Raw genomic sequence first — 20,106 nt, forward strand, 5'->3', positions numbered from 1 at the left:
TCTTCCCATCTTAGGACAGAGATATGTTATTTTTTGATAGCTATGCGGTATGCTATGTATGGATTTAACATATTTTGTTTAAGCAATTTTCTACTGAAGACATGGGTTGTTTTCAGTGTCCTGAAGTTAGAAACAACCTGAAATAACTACGTGACACATTTATATTTTAATGCGTGTCCTCTTATTTCTTTAGGATAAGTTACTAGAAGTCTGGGTGAAATAATATGCTAACTTATAACTGATGCCCGGTGTCAAACTGTGCTCCAAAAAAGGTCATACTGATTTACATTCCCACTGGCAGGGTTGAGGATGTATGTTTACTCACTTTTGCCCACACAAAGTGTTATCATTCATTTTGATCACAGCCCTTTGTCCAGGTGGAAAATTGAATTCTCTATGTTAACACACATTTAAAGAAACGTTAGTTACCAGGCTAGCTGAGCATTTTCACATATGTGTTTTTGGCATTTGTATTTCTTTTGGGAAATGGGTTGCCAGAATTTCAAATGGGATGAGAAGTCTTTTATTTCCATTTTGGGACGTTGCCCAGACTCTAGCTGGTAGAACTTCGGTGACTAAGGAAGTACAACTTCCTTCCTGCTCTGCCCAACCCCATCCCCCCATAATTCTTTCTTTTGCAGTGCCATATTTTTTTCTTTCGTAGATCTAATTACCTGTATTTAATTGATGTATTGGTATATTTGTTTATTGCCCATCGTCCTCACAAGATTTTACGCTCAGAAAAGCATGGGTCATATGACTGTCATATTCTTTTCAACCCCTAGAATAATGCCTGGCATTTAGTAGGTGCTGGTTATCGAGTTGCAGAATGAACGATTGAACTATGGAACCCCTTCATCTTACGTAAATTTTCATAACCTTTATTAAGATGATAAGTATTTACTGAGCACCTGCTCTGGACCTGGTATGCGGGGCTGTGCGTTAGGTAGCAGTATTATTTAACACTTGGTAGAGAAGCTAAATATTGCTGCTGAAGGCTCATGGCTGGTAAATGGATACAACTGGAGTGTGAACCTACGTCTTACTTGCCTGGAAATTTGCTTGTAAACATTATGTAACGCTGCCTCTCCAAAGGACCATTTGTGTGTCTTGGTTTTACCACTTTTTTGTCCTTCCCACCCCTGGAAATGCCCCTTCCTAGCAATTAGCTACAACCCAAAATTGATTGGAGGGAGAGGGAAAGTGGAATTAAGAACTATACAGTATTCAACTTGAAGTGCAGTCCTGGGCTTTGGTTCTGTGTACAGTGGGGAGATGGTTGGCAGCTGGCCAGGCAAGGATAAAGTGCCTGGGCCACCTCGGGGCAGTCTAGGGGCAGGGTTGGTCTTCCCAGGAGCCGGTGGTCATGTCCCGGGTCACCTGGCAATGGCTGCTGAGACAAGCACTGCAGCCCTGCGATGTCTCAAAGGCCTTGCGAATGAGGATCATTTGTCTTAGCTGCAGCCTGGACTTCTTCCATGCTCTTTGCAACTTTGGTTCCTGTTTTCAGACCAAGCTGGCAGCTGGCTAGGGCCTGCTGGATCCTGAGCTGAGGGCTTTGCCGTCAAGGAACTGGAGCCCGAGTTTGTCCATGGCTGTGGCCTCTCCTCTGACACCTGCTGCAGGATGAGGCAGGTGGGGCAGGATGGGGCAGAGAGCATTCTCTCTCCAAGAACACCGGCCGGTCAGTTTCACCCTGAAGATGGTCACCCTTTGCGATTTGGGTTTGGATGTCCCATTGACCGTCATCCTTCCATCTGCCACTCTGGGCTGCGGTGGTCTAAACCACTGCCTGCGCTTTGAGGTGAGCGGACTTAGTTCGAAGCCCTGTTTGAAGTGGGGAGATTTTTTTTTTATATATAAATTCATTTAGTTATTTATTTTTTGGCCGCTTTGGGTCTTCGTTGCTGCGCACGGGCTGTCTCTAGTTGCAGCGAGTGGGGGCTTCTCATTGCGGTGGCTTCTCTTTGTTGCAGAGCACGGGCTCTAGGCACGCAGACTTCAGTAGTTGTGGCACGAGGGCTCAGTAGATGTGGTGCACAGGCTTAGTTGCTCTGCAGCATGTGGGATCTTCCCGAATCAGGGCTCGAACCCGCGTCCCCTGCATTGGCAGGCGTATTCTTAACCACTAAGCCACCAGGGAAGTCCGAAGTGGGGAGATTTGAGGCAGTTGAGAACGAGGCCCTCCTCTCTTTGGGGAAAAAAAAAAATTTAATTAATTAATTAATTTTGGGCTGCTCCGGGTCTTCATTGCTGCACGCAGGCTTTCTCTAGTTTCAGCGAGCAGGGTCTCCTCTTCGTTGTGGTGCGCAGGCTTCTCATTGCGGTGGCTTCTGTTGTTGGTGGAGCGCGGGCTCTAGGCGCACAGGCTTCAGTAGTTGTGGCACGTGAGCTCAGTAGTTGTGGCTCGCAGGCTCTAGAGCACAGGCTCAGTAGTTGTGGCACACAGGCTTAGTTGCGCCACGGCATGTGGGATCCTCCCGGCCCAGGGATCGAACTCATGTCCCCTGCATTGGAGGTGGATTCTTAACCACTGCGCCACCAGGGAAGTCCGAGGCCCTTCTCTTTGTGACCATCTTTGTCAGTGGGAGACATTGGCAGATACTCCCTTCTCTGAGGGGTCCTATTTTCAGAGGAAATCTCTGTGGGCTTGGTTCCTCCATAGTTGTCTTTATAGGTTCACAGTCAGAATTTTCAGGGCATGTTTCCTCTCCTTTCAGTCTCCTATCGAACATTTTAAATTCAGTTTTGCATAGTACTTGCCACTAATGACTAATTAATGCCAAAATGTTGCTGCTAGTTATAGCTGGTGGTGACTTTCTTGTTTATACTTTCTGATTTTTGGAAAAATATTTTACAAGGTACATGTGTTATTTTTGTAATCCTCTCAAGCATCCTTTTTTCCCATTGGGGGAATAGAAAGGGCAAGCCAGTGTCGGAACAAAGACTAAAGCTCTCCTCTCTTCTCTGTTTTTACTGCTTGCCTGTGGGTACTACTGTGCTTACCATCAACGCCACCCGGTGCTTCTACATACGCTTACTTCCTTGATGAAGTGACCCACCACAGTGCCTGTAGCCTTCCTATGGGTGGTCATGAAATTGCCTTGATTAGAACTCTGGTGACTTTTCTCCCCGGTCTTCTGCCTTTCTCTAAATAGAGGCACCCTTTGAGATCTTAGTCAGCATGGGTTTTACAGGCATCTCTGGCTGAGTCAGCTTATTCATATGACTAAATAGAAGGCACCTAGAGGGATACTTGAGTTGGTTTTTTGTTTCTTGGTTTTTTTGGGGAATAATTTCTATCTACCTCATAAAATTATTATGAAAAACAAATGAGATAATATAGGTCAGTTTCTTGTCACAGTGTTGCTTGTTACGTATAGTAGGTGTTGGATAAGTGGGGGTTATTTTTAGTATTTTAAAAAATATTTATTTATTCACTCATTTATTTTGGCTGCGCTGGGTCCTGGTTGCGGCATGTGGACTCTTAGTTGTGGCACGCATGTGGGATCTAGTTCCCCGACCAGGGATGGAACCCGGGCCCCCTTCATTGGGAACACAAGACTCTTGCCCACTGGACCACCAGGGAAGTCCCAAATGGGTTTTTTTTTTTTAACAGTAGGCTTTCCAGACGAAATAGAGATAGGTATGTGTTTTTTAAAATAGCTTTACTGAAGCAGACTCACAGATCTAGAGAACAAACTAGTGGTTACCAGTGGGGAGAGAGAAGGGGGGCAATATAGGAGTGGGGAGTAAGAGGTACAAACTCTTAGGTATAAAATAAGCTACAAGGTAAACAACAAGGTCCTACTGTATAGCACAGGGAACTATATTCAATATCCTATAATAAACCATAATGGAAAAGAATATGAAAAAGTATATATATTTGTGTAACTGAAGCACTTTGCTATGCAGCAGAAATTAACACAGCATTGTAAATCAACTATATGGTAATAAATTATAAAAATAGAGTAAGAAATATAAGCTACAGGGATATGTTATACAACATGTTGATTATAGCCAATATTTTATAACTATAAACGAAGCATAACCTTTAAAAATTGTGCATCCCTATATTATATACCTATAACTATATAATACTGTATAGCAACTATACTTCCATAAAAATATAAAAAAAGATTAAATTATAATTCACATAGCATACTGTTTATGCACTGAAAGTGTACATACACTTCAATGGCTTTTAGTATGTTCGCAGTTGTGCATCTATCGCCACAGTCAATTTTAGGACGATTTTATCACCACAAAAAGAAGCCTCACTCTCTTTCACTTTCACTGTTCCAAACCCTCCCAATCCCTTTTCCCTCTTCCTAGTCCTTGGCAACCACGAACCTCCTGTCTGTCCTGTAGTTTTGCCTATCCAGGACCTCTCATGTAAGTGCAATCATACACTGTGTGGTCCTTTACTTGGCATGTTTTCTTCTTTTCCTTAGTCTGTCACTTAGTTCAATGTTTTCAACATTTCTCCACTTCATAGCAGATATCAGTGTCTCCTTTCTCTTTATTGCTTTGTAATATCCCATTGTATGGATGTGCCACATTTAATTTATCCCTTCATCAGTTGATGGACATATGGGTTGTTTTCCTGTTTGGCTGTTGTGAATAATGCTGCTCTGAACATTTCTGCGCAAGTGTTTGTGTGGAAATATGGTTTCATTTGGGGGGATTCGTACCTAGGAGTGGAATTGCTGTGTTGTATGGTAACTCTATGTCTAATATTTGAGGAATTGTCAAACTGTTTTCCAAAGTTGCTGCACCATTTTACATTCCTGCCAGCAACTTACGAGGGTTCTAATTCCTCCATGTTCTTGCCAGCACTCGTTATTACCTGTCTGTTTGATTCTAGCCATCCTAGTGAGTGTGAGTAGTATCTTTTTTTTTTTTTTTTTTTTTTTTTACAGACCGGGGCATAAACCCGTGTCCCCTGCGTCGGCAGGCAGACTCTCAACCACTGCGCCACCAGGGAAGCCCTATCTTTGTGGTTTTGATTTATACTTGAGGGTTCATATGCTTTGGAAAAATCACCTTTCTCTTCCCTTGTTTTACTCCTGGTCTTGATTCCCAAGGACCCTTTAGAAGGGTCTACCCCTTTGCGCTACCCCTGCTAGTAACGTGGCTTGTCCCTCCATCCCACTGATGATATCCTCCTGGCCTTCTTCTGGCTCTGCAGAGTCTGGCTTTTGGCCTTATAGGCTGAGGCTCGGTGTCATTAATGGCACAAGGACAGGGGACTCAGATTAATCAAGCTTATAGACCTGACTGTAATATCAGGATACCAGTTTATCAGTGGATGCAAGGTATTTCCATTATAAGACCTTCTCTGGGTATTCACGTGGTTTTTTCCATCTCTATCCTTGTATGTAGACCCATGTAGAAATCCCGGGTATTGGAACAAACAGGGGTTACGTGAATGCAGTGTTTTGTGGATTCAGGCTCTGAGAGCCTGATATATCCATTTGTATAGCAGACATACTGCTCAGGACTAAAAGGAACTACCTTTGATACCAGGATACTGCCCGAGAGTCTGTCTCTTTTGGGAAGCATACTCTGGAGGGATTTATCATATTTGTCTTTATGATTAATTTTCTTCTGTGTGTTTCCCTAACTGACCAACCCCTTTCTGTTTTATGAGATTTTTCTTCTGTTATGTTGATAGTATCACCGTCTTCTAGCAATGGAGACTTCCCATTCTTTTTTTTTTTTTTTCTGAGTGCCTATGGGCCCTAAACATACAGCTGTGGATTTTATAGTCTGGCAGGGAACCAGGGCCAGGGAGCCAAGGGATTTTTGTAGAGTTCCTATTCTGATCTGCTAGGTTTTGATCTAAAAGTTTAACACTAAAGACAGTCTTAATTACTGATTTTCCTACCATGCTTTGGGCGCTGTGCCAAGTACTTTCTCTGATATGTCTCCTTGAATCCTCAGAACAATCCTTTGCGGTGCAGGTGTCACTGTTCCAATTTTATAGCTGAGGAAATGGAGGCTTAAGGAGACACAGTGGCTTGCCCAGAGTTGGAGAGCTGGGGTTTATACTGGTAATTTGCACCAAGCCCTGCTGGACTCCAAAGCCTGGTGTTACCTTCCTTTCGAGATGGCACCATGTACATCCTGTTCAGCTGGGAAGCCCCGTGGATTCATTGTGTGCTGATGACCCGGCGTGACTTGGACTCAGAAGTAAGCAGGAATCAGGAGAGAACAGCCGGGAGTAGCTCCAAACCTTAGTCATCGTTCACAAGGATGTCCCAGGGCTTCACAGCGAGCTGGAAGGGGTTTGTGAACGGATCTCCTTTCATTTTCCCTGCAGCCCAGAAAGAAGTCATCTTTCCAGTTTGAGAGGCCAAGAGATCCATGTTTTAGGTCTGTTTTTGCTACATATAATGTAACTACCCTTCGCTTTTATTTCCTCCTCTATTCCGTAAAGATTAACACTGCCTTGGAGGTATCAGGTAAGGGACGAAAAAAAGAGTGTGTTCTGAAGAGCTGAAAAGGGTTGCATGTTTGTGTGTTTATACGTGTGTAGATATATACACACACATGTATACGTAATATATAAGCAAATAAATAAATGTATAAAAATATGTATTCTTAAATACAATTAAGCTACTAAACTTAAATTCTTTAAAACAATTTTTATTTTATTGCAGTAAGAACACTTAAGGTGAGATCCACCTTAACGAATGTTTAAGTCTAAGAAACAGTATTGTTAACTATACATTGTTACAGCCGTTGTACAGCAGAATCTCTAGGACTTTGGCATCTTGCTAACAAAATTTTTGCCTGTTGCTAAGCAACTTCCCATTTGCCCCTCCCCCCTTTAGTTAAAGGCTTAAATACAGGGCACTAGAGGGGGAAATCTCCGAGAAGATGTAGTATATGTACAGAAAATTTGCTCCAAGCTTTAAGTGGCAGGGTTAACACCCACCACACCCCCACAGCTTTCCAAGGGCGACTCTAAGAACCCGCAAAGTTGCCGTGTTTCTCTATTTGCTACCGTGTTGATCCAAAGGGGTCCTTTAGTGTGGGTCTAAGCACCCACTAAAATTTGTTCCTTGGCAGTTTCAACCAAGAAATCATTTGCCCTTTCTGAGCGTGTACTTTTTTTTTTTTTTTTTTTTTTGAGTACCCGTGTCCCCTGCATCGGCAGGCGGACTCTCAACCACTGCACCACCAGGGAAGCCCCTGAGCGTGTACTTTTAACGAGACTACCTGTGTGAAAGATACATCAGTGGCGTGGACATCCCTACAAACAAGCCTGACCTTACCAGCTTTTAAATCAAAGATCAAATCCTCATCCTCTCCCAAGGTGACTGAGGCCGAGATCGTGGGAAAGGCGGGTTCTCCGAGGTGCAGTTCTTTGGATGTGAAGACATGTGCTGGAGTTTGAACTTGAGTGCCCTTCAAAAATCGTAGCGGTAGGGAGACTGTTGACAAGTTCTGTCTGAGAGAATAGAGGGAAGTTTGGAAACTGACGTGTTTACGTATTGCAAACATGGCGCCCCTTTTTAACCCCTCTTCTGAGTAAGCATTTTGTTGGCTCCAGTTAAGACCCATCTGGCTAAATACCTGCTCTTCCTCAGGGTTCCTCTGGCTGTCGGGATCAACAACTCAGGAAAGGTGGTCACGGAGGGAGTCTTTCCTGACATGTGCGAGCGTAGGAAAGATTTATGGATAAATACATCTTAAGGGACTTCCATGAAGTATAGGTGAATCTCAACCTGGTCCTTCTTTTGAATTCTGTAGCTCATCTGCATTTCTGGGTGATGAATGATGATCTAGGTATCCGGTTTCTGGTCGGATAGGTGTTTTGTGAATTGTGAGGAGCTAAACTTTATTATGTATGTGTGTATGTATCTATGTATTTATTTATTTTCCTCATACGTGAGGAGCTAAACTTTGTTTTGAAGCAAGTCTAGTTTTCCTCATCAGATTCCTATCAGGAGTCACATTTTCTAACACCCGACTCTGATATGTACTCATTGATTCAGCAATGAATTGTTGAGTGCCCACCAGGTGCCAGGTACTTATGGAGACACCAGGAAACAGACAAACAAGCCTCCGCTCTCATGGACCTAACAGGAGGAGACAGAGCGTAACATGATTGTAGAGAGAAGTAAGAGCTGTGAAGAAAATCAACCAGGTGACGTAACAGAGGATGTGTGGAGGGCTTCTCTGAAGTCGGGGGTCAAAGAAAGTCCCAAAACTGATATTTCGGATGGCAGGAAGGAGCCAGGAGGAAAAGCATCCCTGGGCAGAGCGGTTGGTGGGAACCAGCCTTGGTGTGTTTAAAGGTCAGAAAAATAGGTTCTTGTGGCTGGACCCAGTTAGTGGGGGACAAAGGGGAGATGAAGCTGAGAGGTGGCCAGGGCTTTGGGACCCTTGGGAGGAATTTTGATTATCAGAACAGTGGGAATCCTTGGGCAAGTCAGGGGGGCAGAAGTGATCTGATTATATAATTTACGTCAGAGAGCTCAGACGGTTTGTCATAGGGAATTCTGCCACTCTTGTAAATGTGGGAAGCTGTTTCTTTAAATATGAAATTTTTTTTTCATTTCACTGATTATAGTTGTACATATCTGTAGAACAAATACATTTCAATTAATATAAAATTTAAAGTGAAAGTTTGATCTCATTCATACTTACCCTCATCCTTTTCTCTCTCTCCCATAAAAGAGAATCACAATGAGCAGTTGGGTATATGTATTTTCAGAATATTTTCTATGTAAATACAATATAATACACCACCCATATTCTTTATACACACACAACTAGGTGTAAATGAAAATAGGATCTTTCTGTATATATTGTTCTGGAACCTACCTCTTTTTCCAACATAAAACCCAAGGGCATTTCAAAATCTCCTACCTATGGATCTAACCCATTCTTTTTAATGGCCTCATGGAGTTCTGCTGTTGGTTATTCCAGAATTGATTTTGCAGTCTCCTATTAGTAAATGTGAGTTGCTCCAGCTTTTCTGTTGTAAGCTGTCATGCCGTCTACTGCTTGTGCGTGGATCTGTACACACCTCTTTGTGTATTCCTTTAGGCCCTGTGTTTGAAATATGGGGTCCCCCCCCTTTTTTTTTTTTTTAATGAGAGACAAACTGTGAATTTTCAAACCCTGTAGTTCATCCTAGCCCAATCTGTATTCTGAATGAGGGTGAAAGCTGACTTGTTGGCAAGAGCGTGCCTTACACAGGAGACCTGTCAGTCTCCAGGTAGGGAGGGGCTGTGGTTTGCCCTGATCTGTAACCTTCGTGGTTCGAGGGGTGGCCACTGTGGTTGGAAACGCCGCCAGCCACAAATGCACGGGAGAATGAGGAACATATGCAGGGGATGATAACCTTACCTACTTTATATGCGCGTCAAGCCGGCAGGATTCCCCAGGCGTCCTTCACTGTGCTGCGGGCCCAGCTGCAGGTCTGAAAGAGGTTGCTTTCCCAAATATCATGAGTAACCAAAGCCGCAGCCAGGCTTGCAAACAGTCGACTACACAAAGCTGGGTTGGCCCTTCACATAATTAACCAGTGATTCTGCATTTCCAGAAATGTGATTGTTGGAGGTCCCAGTCAGGATCAAATACACGCTTCCTTACTATCGAATCTACATCTTGCAAATACCACCTCCTATTAAAAGCAAAGAGCTTAGGGAGAAGGATGTGTCTGATGCAAGGGCTCGGGAGAAAGCAATGACTTAAAGGGAAGTCTTCGGCGTGTGTGGCTGGACCCAGTCCCCACGATGTGATGATCCAGGAAGGCTAATCTTGCCGAGATGTTTGGAGAGGAACTGCACAGCACTTGGGGCTTGCTGCGTGTGGTTTGGACATGAGGCTGGCCTCCATCCACTGCCTCTGCGTGCCCAGTCACCAGCCGGGAGGTGGTGGGCGCCTTCAGGGGAAGGCGGATGGGCTTAGGATCATAGCCCAAGTACATATTTCAGTGGCTTTTCACAAGGGGGCTTTTTTGTTTGTTTGCTTTTAAAGGGCAAAGCAGAAGCAGAACCAGTGTAGACGTTATCACTCCCTTCTCCACATCAGAGTCAGACGTGATAGAAGCTGATAAATGTCATCAGAGCTCAGGCCAGAAGGAATCAAAGCACAGTTGAGGAAATGTGAAAAAGTATGTCCATCAGTTTCTCTCTGGGGCCTAAGCTTTATAATGTCTGTTTGGCCCATTTCAAGAAAGGGAGAGTGTGTGTGCATGCACATGTGTGCTGGGAAATTGTACCCTGGGAGAAAATATATTTGCACGTTAGCCAGTTTCCAGAAATAATTGCTTTGATTTATTCCTCCTTCAATCCCAAGAGGGAAGCCCAGGATATTAGGTTTAGGTCCAAAAGAAGGCATGTGTTATTGAGTCAAAGAAACAGCCTTAAAGTAGTAATTCATGTTTTTTTCTTTTTATAGAATAAAAGGGATTTGGGTAGGTTTATTGAGGAAGACACTTTTTGTATTTCATGGGGACCCATTTTATATTGGGAAGTCAGTCTTTTTTCTCCTGCCTCTTAGAGAGTAGAACCCAGAGAGGAATCCACATGGATGGAGGGGCTGTGTCTTGGGCATCTGAAGAAACAGGGGCATTTGTAGGATGAACTTTAAGGGGAAGAGTAGGTACTGCCCCTGCTTCTGCTCCCTACGTATCTCAGAGTTTGAGACCCATATTCCTTTTGCTTTGGTATTCAGATGGGGACATATGGGGGCTTCCTCACTTGCATGATTATAATTTTCTTGTGAAGGCCTGGACAGGCCACTAGATTGGAAGTGGCCTTGGAGCTCGCGATGCCATCTTTTTCCCCGGTGTTGAAATCTTCCCTATTGCATTTCCATTACAGCACTCAGTGGGCTCCCTGAAGCCCCTGCTTGGATATTCGTAACTTACCATTTTAAGATTTTGGAAAACCAATTGTAAAAGAAAAAAAAGTGTTTTTATGACTTCCAACTAGTATATATTTATTATTTTAAAGTTGAAAAAAATCTCAAAGTATAAAAATAAAAATCACCCCTCATCCCTCCACCCAGATAATATGGTTAACTTTCTTTCCATCTCTTTAATACCCATTCATAGGTTTGTGGGTATTTTTTTAAAAATTGAGTTAATGCTCTGTGTTTGTTGTACGTCCTCCTTTCTCCCCCACCTAACTTCCTAGAGTGAGCGTTTCTGTCATTAAAAATTTTGATATTTCGTTTTAAGTGTCAGTGTTGCGTCTTATGGATGCACCATCAGTAACCATTCCCATTTGATTAAATACTTGTTTTTCTTTTTCTATTATAATCCAGCAACAAAGAACCTTGTACATTCTTGCCTGTATTTGATTATTTTTTATGAAGAAAATTCCTTGAAATGGAATTTCTAGTCAGAGATGTGATTCATATGACTGCTTTGTCCTCTGCGAAAGTTATGACAATTTATATTCCAAGTGGCACTGGAGTTTTTCATTTTAAAAATGAACAATTTAGGACTTCCCTGGTGGCGCAGTGGTTAAGAATCCGCCTGCCAATGCAGGGCACACGGGTTCGAGCCCTGGTGTGGGAAGATCCCACATGCCGTGGAGCAACTAAGCCCGAGCGCCACAACTACTGAGCCTGAGCTCTAGAGCCCGTGAGCCACAACTTCTGAGCCTGCATGCCACAACTACTGAAGCCCATGTGCCTAGAGCCCGTGCACTGCAACGAGAAGCCACTGCTCAATGCAACTAGGGAAAAGCCTGCGTGCAGCAATGAAGACCCAATGCAGCAACCCCCCCAAAAAAATATGTGTGTGTTTATATATATATAAAGACAATTTAAGAGGCAAAATGGTGTCCATTACAACTTGTTTGCTTTACAAATGTTTTTTTAAGACAGGGTGCTAGGTACCTCATTCCAAATCGATTGTGTTTGGCTAATCAAGATTTTCCTGAAGCGTTACCCAAACCAGAGTTTAGGGTAACTAAACTAACTAAAGCCATCTATGAAGGAAATGAAGTTAGGCCAGTGCAATTTAGGTGGACAAAATCTTGTTCATTTTGGAATGTTTCCAATAAATCTGTTGAATAAGTCAACTAAGGATTTGAAGTAGAGCTTTCATCAATCTTTAATTTCTAAGATCTATTTAAAAATGTTAAGACTTATTTTTCAGACCTTTAGAAATGTTTTCTGTCTGCCCTGATTCCTTTTCAAAGACCGCCAGCAAATTTTCCATAACGTTGAATGAGGCTTCAGTGTTTGGGATGATGGGGTTTGGGACCTGGAGGCTGTTAGCGTGACCGGGAGCTTTTCTTCAAGTCTCTCTGGTTGCATTTGTGTCTTCTTCATGAATTTCCTTTTCTGTGCCTTGTCTTCGTGGAAGGTCAGGATGCAAATGAAGAGGGAGTGGTGCTTGTTCTGTGTTTTCTTTGTCTCCTCTGGACCATTTTCTTGGGTTCAAGCCTGCCTGAGCATTCTTCTCTGAATAGCACTTGAAAGGGTTTGGTTTTGCCTTAAATATCAAAAAGATGTTTTCAAGGCTCAGCCCATTTGGGACCTATATCTAATATATATGTTTGCACTATTCATTTGGTTGTGTCTTTGACTAATTAATCGACTGAGTATTTTCTCACTTTCCTCTTAAATCTCACCTCATCCGAGAGTTGCCCATGCTGTCACGATGATGGATTTATGGACATCTTTTCTTTCAATCTTGATGTTTTCCAAGCCAGTGATCCTGGTTTCAGCCAGGACCAGAACAACTCCCTCGATTAGGATGGATGACTCTGGTAGCCTTGCTCAGAACTTTGGAAAGGCAGGAATTGGAAAGCCCCTGAGATGTTGGTCTCATTGCCATATGCTTCTCTGGAAATTATAAAGCCCTTGTCCCTTGAAAACTTCCTGCCATACCTGTGGGTCTCTACTCCCATCCTCAGCCTATATTATAGCAGGATTTGGGACTCTGGGACTTTTTTTGAGCAAGCATCCTTTGATGAGTTTGTTTCATTTCCCTCTGGAACATTTTCTGTGACTTTTCTGAAGTTTTTTACAAGTCCTTCTAAAGTTTCTTTACAGACTTCCAAAAATTCTCTCCCCTCCCTCCTTGTCTGTCCATCTCTCTCCCTAGTGTGTATATATATGTCCATAGGTACACATACACACACATGCACATGACACATATAGGTAGACGCACATACGCGTATATACATGCATATGTAGAGATTTGTAGAGGAGCCAGGGGAAGTGAGAACAAGAGAATGAAAGTGAGACAATGTCTTAATGACTAAGGATATGAGATTTATTCCTGGCTTTAGCTCTTACTCATGTCTGAAAATGGTCTATTATGATTGGAAAGGAGATGAGGAATATAGGAGATATACTTAAAACTGAGAGCACTCTAGAGCCCCGGTTTTGTTTTGAGGTGAGGCATTTTTATAAGGACTTGATTCAGGGGACAAGGCTGAGACGGTAAGTGATGGGAGCCTCCGTCTGTACTTCTCTCTCCACTGGGGCACACTGGACCTGCTGTCATGTAGAGGTATTTTATGTACATTTTTATTACTGGGTTTTCCCAGTGAAAATCTGATTGGAGTTGGTAAAAGACAAGGCATGGAGGATGAGTGTTTACCATGTCCTTCTCAGAATAATTTCTAATGGCCCAGTTAGGACCAAAGCAGACATAGAACTTGAGAAACAATAATGTCTGGAAGTGATTTCCTACAGGACCTATGAGCGCACTGCGGTGGTGGGCTGTTTTCACTGCCGTTTCTAAAGCAAAGCAGTGTGGGCTCTGGGTTTAGAAGTAGGTAACCTAGATCTGGGGTCCCCAGCCGTAGCGGGCCGCACAGCAGGAGGTGAGTGGCAAGCAAGCAAGCGAAGCTGCGTCTGCAGCTCCCCCTCGCATGTGTTACCTCCTGAGCCATACCTCCCCCGTCCCTGGAAACACTGTCTTCCGCCAAACGGGTCTCTGGTGTCAAAAAGGTTGGGGACCGCTGACCTAGATGGAGAGGCTGCGTGAATTACACAAAGGCTCATGTCAGGCAGTCAGGTTGTCTAGCATAGTTGTGGCGTGGATTTTAATTCAGCTCCTCCCTGATAGACTTTTGGTGTCAGTAGCTTTTCCTCAAAATGGTTTACAAATCTTAGGTAGTTTTATAAAATGCTGTTGTCATGCTAAATGTGTCCTGAAGCATCCCTTCCCTTTTCTTTCTTTAAATGGAAGAAAAACATGCCTTTCTTCCTATTGGCTTCAGAAAAAGAGTGTTCATTGCAAAGACTGGAAGTCACCATGTTTTTTTGGCCTACTGTAGGCAGAGCAGATCTTACTATGAAAGCTCTGTGCCCAGAATTGTGGCTGGTACCCGAAGAGACCTGGCCCAAACTATCTCTCTAGCATACTCTCTGTAAGAACCCCCTCACCTAGCCGGATGGGTGAATTTGTTTTGCCATTTAAACGCCTATTCCTACCTGCTTGTTCTTGCAAGAAGCCTGCCGCGTCCTTACTCCACTTATCCTCACCTTGCTGCCCTGAAAGACTCACCCTCCTCTGGAAAGCTTTTCTGGACTCCATACACCCACCGGGTCTGGGAGGTTGATTAGGCGAAGAGGCCCCCTTGAAGTGTGACCAGGGGCCGGGGCAGGTTCTGCCGCGGTTTGCACGTGGTCCCGCCTTGCTCTCAGGTGTGTTGGGCCCATGCAGAAGGCAGATTTCAGTGGATCCTTCCCTAAATACAAAGTTGGAGGTCAAAGTTCATTTGCATGGCTCCAAACTGTCTATACATACACCTTTACCCCAGAAGTCAGGCGCAAAAACACACTGTCCATCCCATTGGGCACACCTGCATACAACACGTGCAGGGCCACAACGAAGGAAACCAGGGCCTCCCAAGGCTGCTCAGTGAGTGATTTTGTAATATGTGCAAGAACACAGCGATATAATTCCAAACGATCAGAAATTGCTGGGTGACCGTGAGCCTGTCGTTTACTGCAGCGCCGGTCCTACTCAGGCACTCCAGTTGCCCCGAGGACTGGTGAGAGCTCACACTGCTGGGCCCACCCAGACCCTCTGATCAGGAGAGGGAATGAAGCTGGGAATCTGCATTTCTGACAAGTTCCCAGGTGGTGCTTTTGCTGCTGGTCTGGGGACCACACTTTGAGTAGCCCTGATTTACCATATTTGAAGACGGTGGTTCTCACACCTGGCTGCATATCAGAATCACCTCGGGAGCTTCTAAAAGTCTTGCTGCTCAGACCACTCCCCAGACCAGTTACACCTGGATGTCTGAGGGTGGGACCCATGCAGCGTGCAGCCCTGTGATTCCAGGGAGCAGCCACCTTTGAGAACCGTTGTTCGAAGTGCGTGCGGCTCAGGTGCTAATATCCTTACTAATGCTCTGGGCGGTTAAAATGCTGATGCTGGTTCAGGAGGTCCGGAAAGGGACCTGAGAGTCTGAAGAGCTCCCAGGTCATTGCTGCTCGTCCGCGAGCCACACTTTGGGTGGCAAGGCTTGAAAGTGTTGGAGTAGAACAGGGCATCTCAACCTCTGCTCTGTTGACATTTTGAGTCAGATTAATTCTGTGTTGTGGGGCAGTCCTGTGCGCTGTAAGATATTTAGCCGCATCCCTGGCCTCTACTCACTAGATGCTACGAACAGCCACCCAGCGTCTCTAGACCATGCCAGCTGTCGCCCCGGCGTGGGGTGAGGTGTGGGTGAATTCTCTGGAGTGAGAGGACTTACTGAGCTGGACTTAAGGGCCCATCTCCCTTCTTCACATTTCTTTCTTTCATGGAAGTTTTCCTCCTCTGAACAGGAGAAAGACCATTTACCTGCATCTAGACGATTCTAAGTGCCTGGCAGAGGCCACAGATTCACAGCAAAATGAATGAAATACCAGCCCTTTCACAGAAGGCACAGGGACATGGCAAAATGGTGATGAAGCAGTAGGTGCCGGAGAAGTTGGGGGACCTGGGGTGGGGCCCACAAATGCCTGAATAATCTTTTTAAGTAACGGATTTTGAAAGATGTCAGTAATAGCTTTATATATATTTCTACGTGAGATTTTGCTTGTTCCCGATTCCGATCATCTCTGAGTTAAAAAAAATTGTTTTTGAATGTCACATCTCAGCTCCTTTCTGTTAAAGGAAGTTTTTGGCATGTGACCTTTTAACAAGCCCATGAATAATTCCCTTAATTGACTGGATGGTGATGTTTTTATTCCGTGGTGTCTGAGTAGTCCAGGCACAGCACACACACTCCCACCTCAACCTACACACCCAGTGACAAGCTATTAATTCAGTCAGGGGTGCAAATTACATGTCTCTTTCATGGTTTTGAATTGCAAGCCTTTTTTACACCAAGCATGTTAATGGTTAATAAAATTACTGTGTACACATGCATCAGTCTTTATCTACAAGACCCTCATTTTCTAATTCGGTTGAACCACCTCTGGCATTAATGGTGCAGATTGAATGGATGTTGTGATTACCCAGGGCCTCATTATATAGGCTCCATTAGGGGCGGTGTCATTCTTTTCCATCTGTCAGGAAACCAATGGGCTGGTAATTAGGAAGGGAATGAGCCTTGCAAGGGCTGCTCAGAGCCACGTGGTATTTTTCTTTCAACATGCCCGGGATTCCATCTTTCTTACCCCCTTGCTTAAAAAAAGCAGTGGCAGTTTAATTCAAAACTGTTGGGTAGACAGATTAGAGCAAAATGGGGTACTTGCAACCGTAGGTTGAATAATTATGGCGGGAATAATAAATGACTTTCCTCCTTACTGCTCCCATGATTGTTCATCCCATGTGGCTGGCAGTCTGTCCCTACAAGACTCTTTTTGTCATTGGCAAAATAAAGGCCGTGGTTGATAAAAGTCTCTGTTAGATCTGAGTCCCCCCAACTCAGGCATAGTGAATTATTTACAAACAGGCCCTCGTAATTTCTGGTTGTGGGGCTTTGGAGGGACAGATTATCTAATGCATGCATCCACGAAGCCCTAGCCTGCGACACTGTTAGTGCCAGAATAGCTTAGGAGACTAATCCATTTAGGTGAAACGCATTTCCTTTTTTAAGGAGCTGGCTTCCTGTAGGAGGGGATACCAATTCAAACACTTTCCTTTTGTCTGATTCATTGAGCCAGCGTTTTGTTTTGTTAAGTTCTGTTTTCTCTTCAGGGGAATCTCCGTGTCTATATGTAGCAGAGCTGGTCTCTGCCCTCTGTGGGAAACAAGCCCCCAGCATTTGGCCTCTGTGACAGGCTTGGACAAAAGCTGTCGAAGTACGGTATCTGGTTCTGAGACTTCAGGGCGCTCAGGAATCATCAGTGAAGCTTATAAAGACCCCAGAGTCTGTGCCCATCCCACTCGAGAGATTTTCTACAGATGTGGGCTGGGCCATGGAGTGTTAGGTGTAATAAGAGCTTCAGATCATGCTTTGGAGAAATGAAGACCCAGAATGGGGCGAGAAGCAGCGGGGTGGGTGGCCATACCATGCGCTTCTAGTAATACTGATGGATGAGGTATTACCCAGTATTATTTCTTGGGTAATACCCCCCAAGAAAAAACAAAAAAAAATTTTAAACCCAAAGAAATAGAAAAAAGAAAAAAATTTTAAAACAAGAAAAAGAGAAAAAAAAAAGAATGAAGGTTCAACTAGAGCTTTCACTGTTGTTGCCAATAATTGGGGCATTTGGATGGATTTCTCAGAACTCGTGTATGATTCCTTCTGAGAGGGGTCCACATCCTTAATTAATGAGTTGACAAATTAGTCATTTTTAGGACATTGAGTTGATTGTTTGGAGGAACATGTGGACATATCAAACACAGGTGGTCTTCTTAAAATGGTTTCTTCCTCCTTTTGGTAGTATGTACAGTTAGTGAAATTATAACAAGGTTTTCTTGATGCCCCTCACCCTTATTTTTTTTGGCCTTGCCGCGAGGCATATGGGATCTTAGTTCCCCAACCAGGGATCGAACCCGTGCTCCCTGCAGTGGAAGCTCAGAGTCCTAACCACTGGACCGCCAGGGATGTCCTGCCCCTCACCCTTATACTGGCACAAGAGTTTGGTTTCCAGATGAATATTGAGGGTGGGACTGGTAATGTGAACTATCTTGGCCTCTGCGGTCGGCCCTCGGCATCCACGGGTTCTGTGTCCACAGGTTCTTGCATCCTCGGCTACAGAGGGCCGACTATACTACACCATTTTCTGTAAAGGACTTGAGCGTCCATGGGTTTTGGTATCTGCGGAGGTCCTGGAACCAATGCCCCGCAGGTAGCGAGGGGCAATTGTCCTTTATGCCCTGACATGTGACCCTGAATGCTGTTTGTCTGGTGCGTAGCTGTCTACACCCGCCTCTCTCCCTGTACTCACCCCCTCCCTCTGCAGGCAGATTTGTGTTTTAAGATTGCGATTGCTACCTCCGCTCTCCTTTTCTGCCTTTCTTTTTCTTTCTTTCTTTCCTTGTCTTTCTTTTTTTAAATCAGATCTCTGCCTTTCTGATTGAGCTTTTTCAGATGACTCAACACTCAGGTCCTCCCCTCCATCCTGGACGGTGCCAGCCTTCAGAGAGGCTGTAAGACTTGACGTAACCTTTACCCTCTGCCTTCAGCTACCATTTTCCTCCTTCATCTTCATCCCACTGGCTGCCTTGGTGTTCTTCCATCAAGTCAAGCAGACTTCTGCTTAGAGCCTTGCTCCTCCTGTGCCTGGAAGGTTCTTGCCCCATATATCTGCATGGCCTGCTCCCTAGAATGGTGGCTGGCACGAAGTAGCTTTGCAGGGAAAATGTGTCTAGTTAATGGATTCCGATAGGCCTCTGGATATACTCTCCTGGAAACATACTCAGAATTCTACCCAGCTAACTTCTTTTGGTTCTTTCAAAGTCAACTTAAATCTCAGCTTCTCTAGGAATATTCCTGTGATTTAAATGCCCCCTTTCTCTACTCTTTGAGGAAAAGGACTATGTCTTATTTGTCATTTTATCTAGTGCATCACAGGTTTCTTGGCATCTGGTCAACCCTCACTAAATATTTCCCTCAATCTCAGATTGATGTAGTATTTATTTTAATAGGTGGTGCATGCACATTGTTTACAAAATACATAAAATACATGCTAGGGTATATAGGGAAAAGCAAGCTGGTATTCCCCATGTGTTTTCTGTAGAGGCTGTCATCACTCTTTTTGGGTATCTCCCTGCATATATTTTATGCATACACAAGCAGTTAAACGTTTTTTAAACATTAAAAAAGTTTTTTTGTTTAAGAAAAAATTGAAATTGGTGCCCAGATAATTGACACTAAATATAATTTTAAGTATAAAATTGACTTAAATATACTTAAATGGTTCACTCTGAGTAACCAGTTTGCTTAAGTAGTAAGATTTCTTATTCTCCTGAGAAACAAGTATTACCCTGAAAGTCCTTTTTAAATTTCCCTAAAACCCATCAGTTCACTTTGTACTTCCCTAGGCTGAAAACAGTGACTATCAGCAAATCTGCCTTGGATCTCACAAGAACTGGTAGGAACGAGCCCCCTCTCCCCACCTCCACTTCTCCCACCCTATTCTAGCATCATCTCTTTCCAGGATCCTTGTTGTTACTGTCACCGAATTAAGCCCCGTGGACCCTGCTTGGGCCATAGCCCTACCAGGGCTGCAAGGAAGATTCTTTTTCTGTTCCGGTTTGTGCAGCCAAAAATGAAAGCAAAGCTGAGATTGAAGCAGCGCAGGCTTTATTCAATGGCTAGAGAATGGAGAAGTGGGAACTTAGTTCACGAATCAATGTGGTAAGAGGGATCTGATTTTAGAGTAGAGACAAAAGGAGGAGGAGTGAGGCTAATGATGGGGAGGCATATGCATTAGTCTATTGGGGAAGGGGCGGGGCTTTCTGAGGGAGTGGTGTGCCACCCTCTCTTTATCCTCTTTTGGTCCTAGACTTCCGGTCATGGCCGCAGATGGGTGTGTCGTTTAATGTACTAATGCAGTAAAATCTGCATATAGTGAGAGGGTTGGAGGTCGGATTAGTTGACCTCTTGGTTCCAGCTGGTTCCACTTTTTTTTTTTACGGTCCGCGGGCCTCTTCACTGTTGTGGCCTCTCCCGTTGCGGAGCACAGGCCCCGGACGCGCAGGCTCAGCAGCCATGGCTCACGGGC

General features: G+C 44.2%; 1 protein-coding gene across 1 annotated transcript in view; it reads left to right on the forward strand.

The window, feature by feature from the left end:
* Window positions 1-20,106, forward strand: part of TMEM163 (transmembrane protein 163) — a 243,933-nt gene that overhangs the window by 169,288 nt on the left and 54,539 nt on the right. The window lies entirely within an intron of this gene.

This window comes from Neophocaena asiaeorientalis, unplaced genomic scaffold, assembly GCF_003031525.2.
Source record: "Neophocaena asiaeorientalis asiaeorientalis breed wild unplaced genomic scaffold, Neophocaena_asiaeorientalis_V1.1 scaffold102, whole genome shotgun sequence".
NCBI classification, from domain to species: Eukaryota; Metazoa; Chordata; class Mammalia; order Artiodactyla; family Phocoenidae; genus Neophocaena; species Neophocaena asiaeorientalis.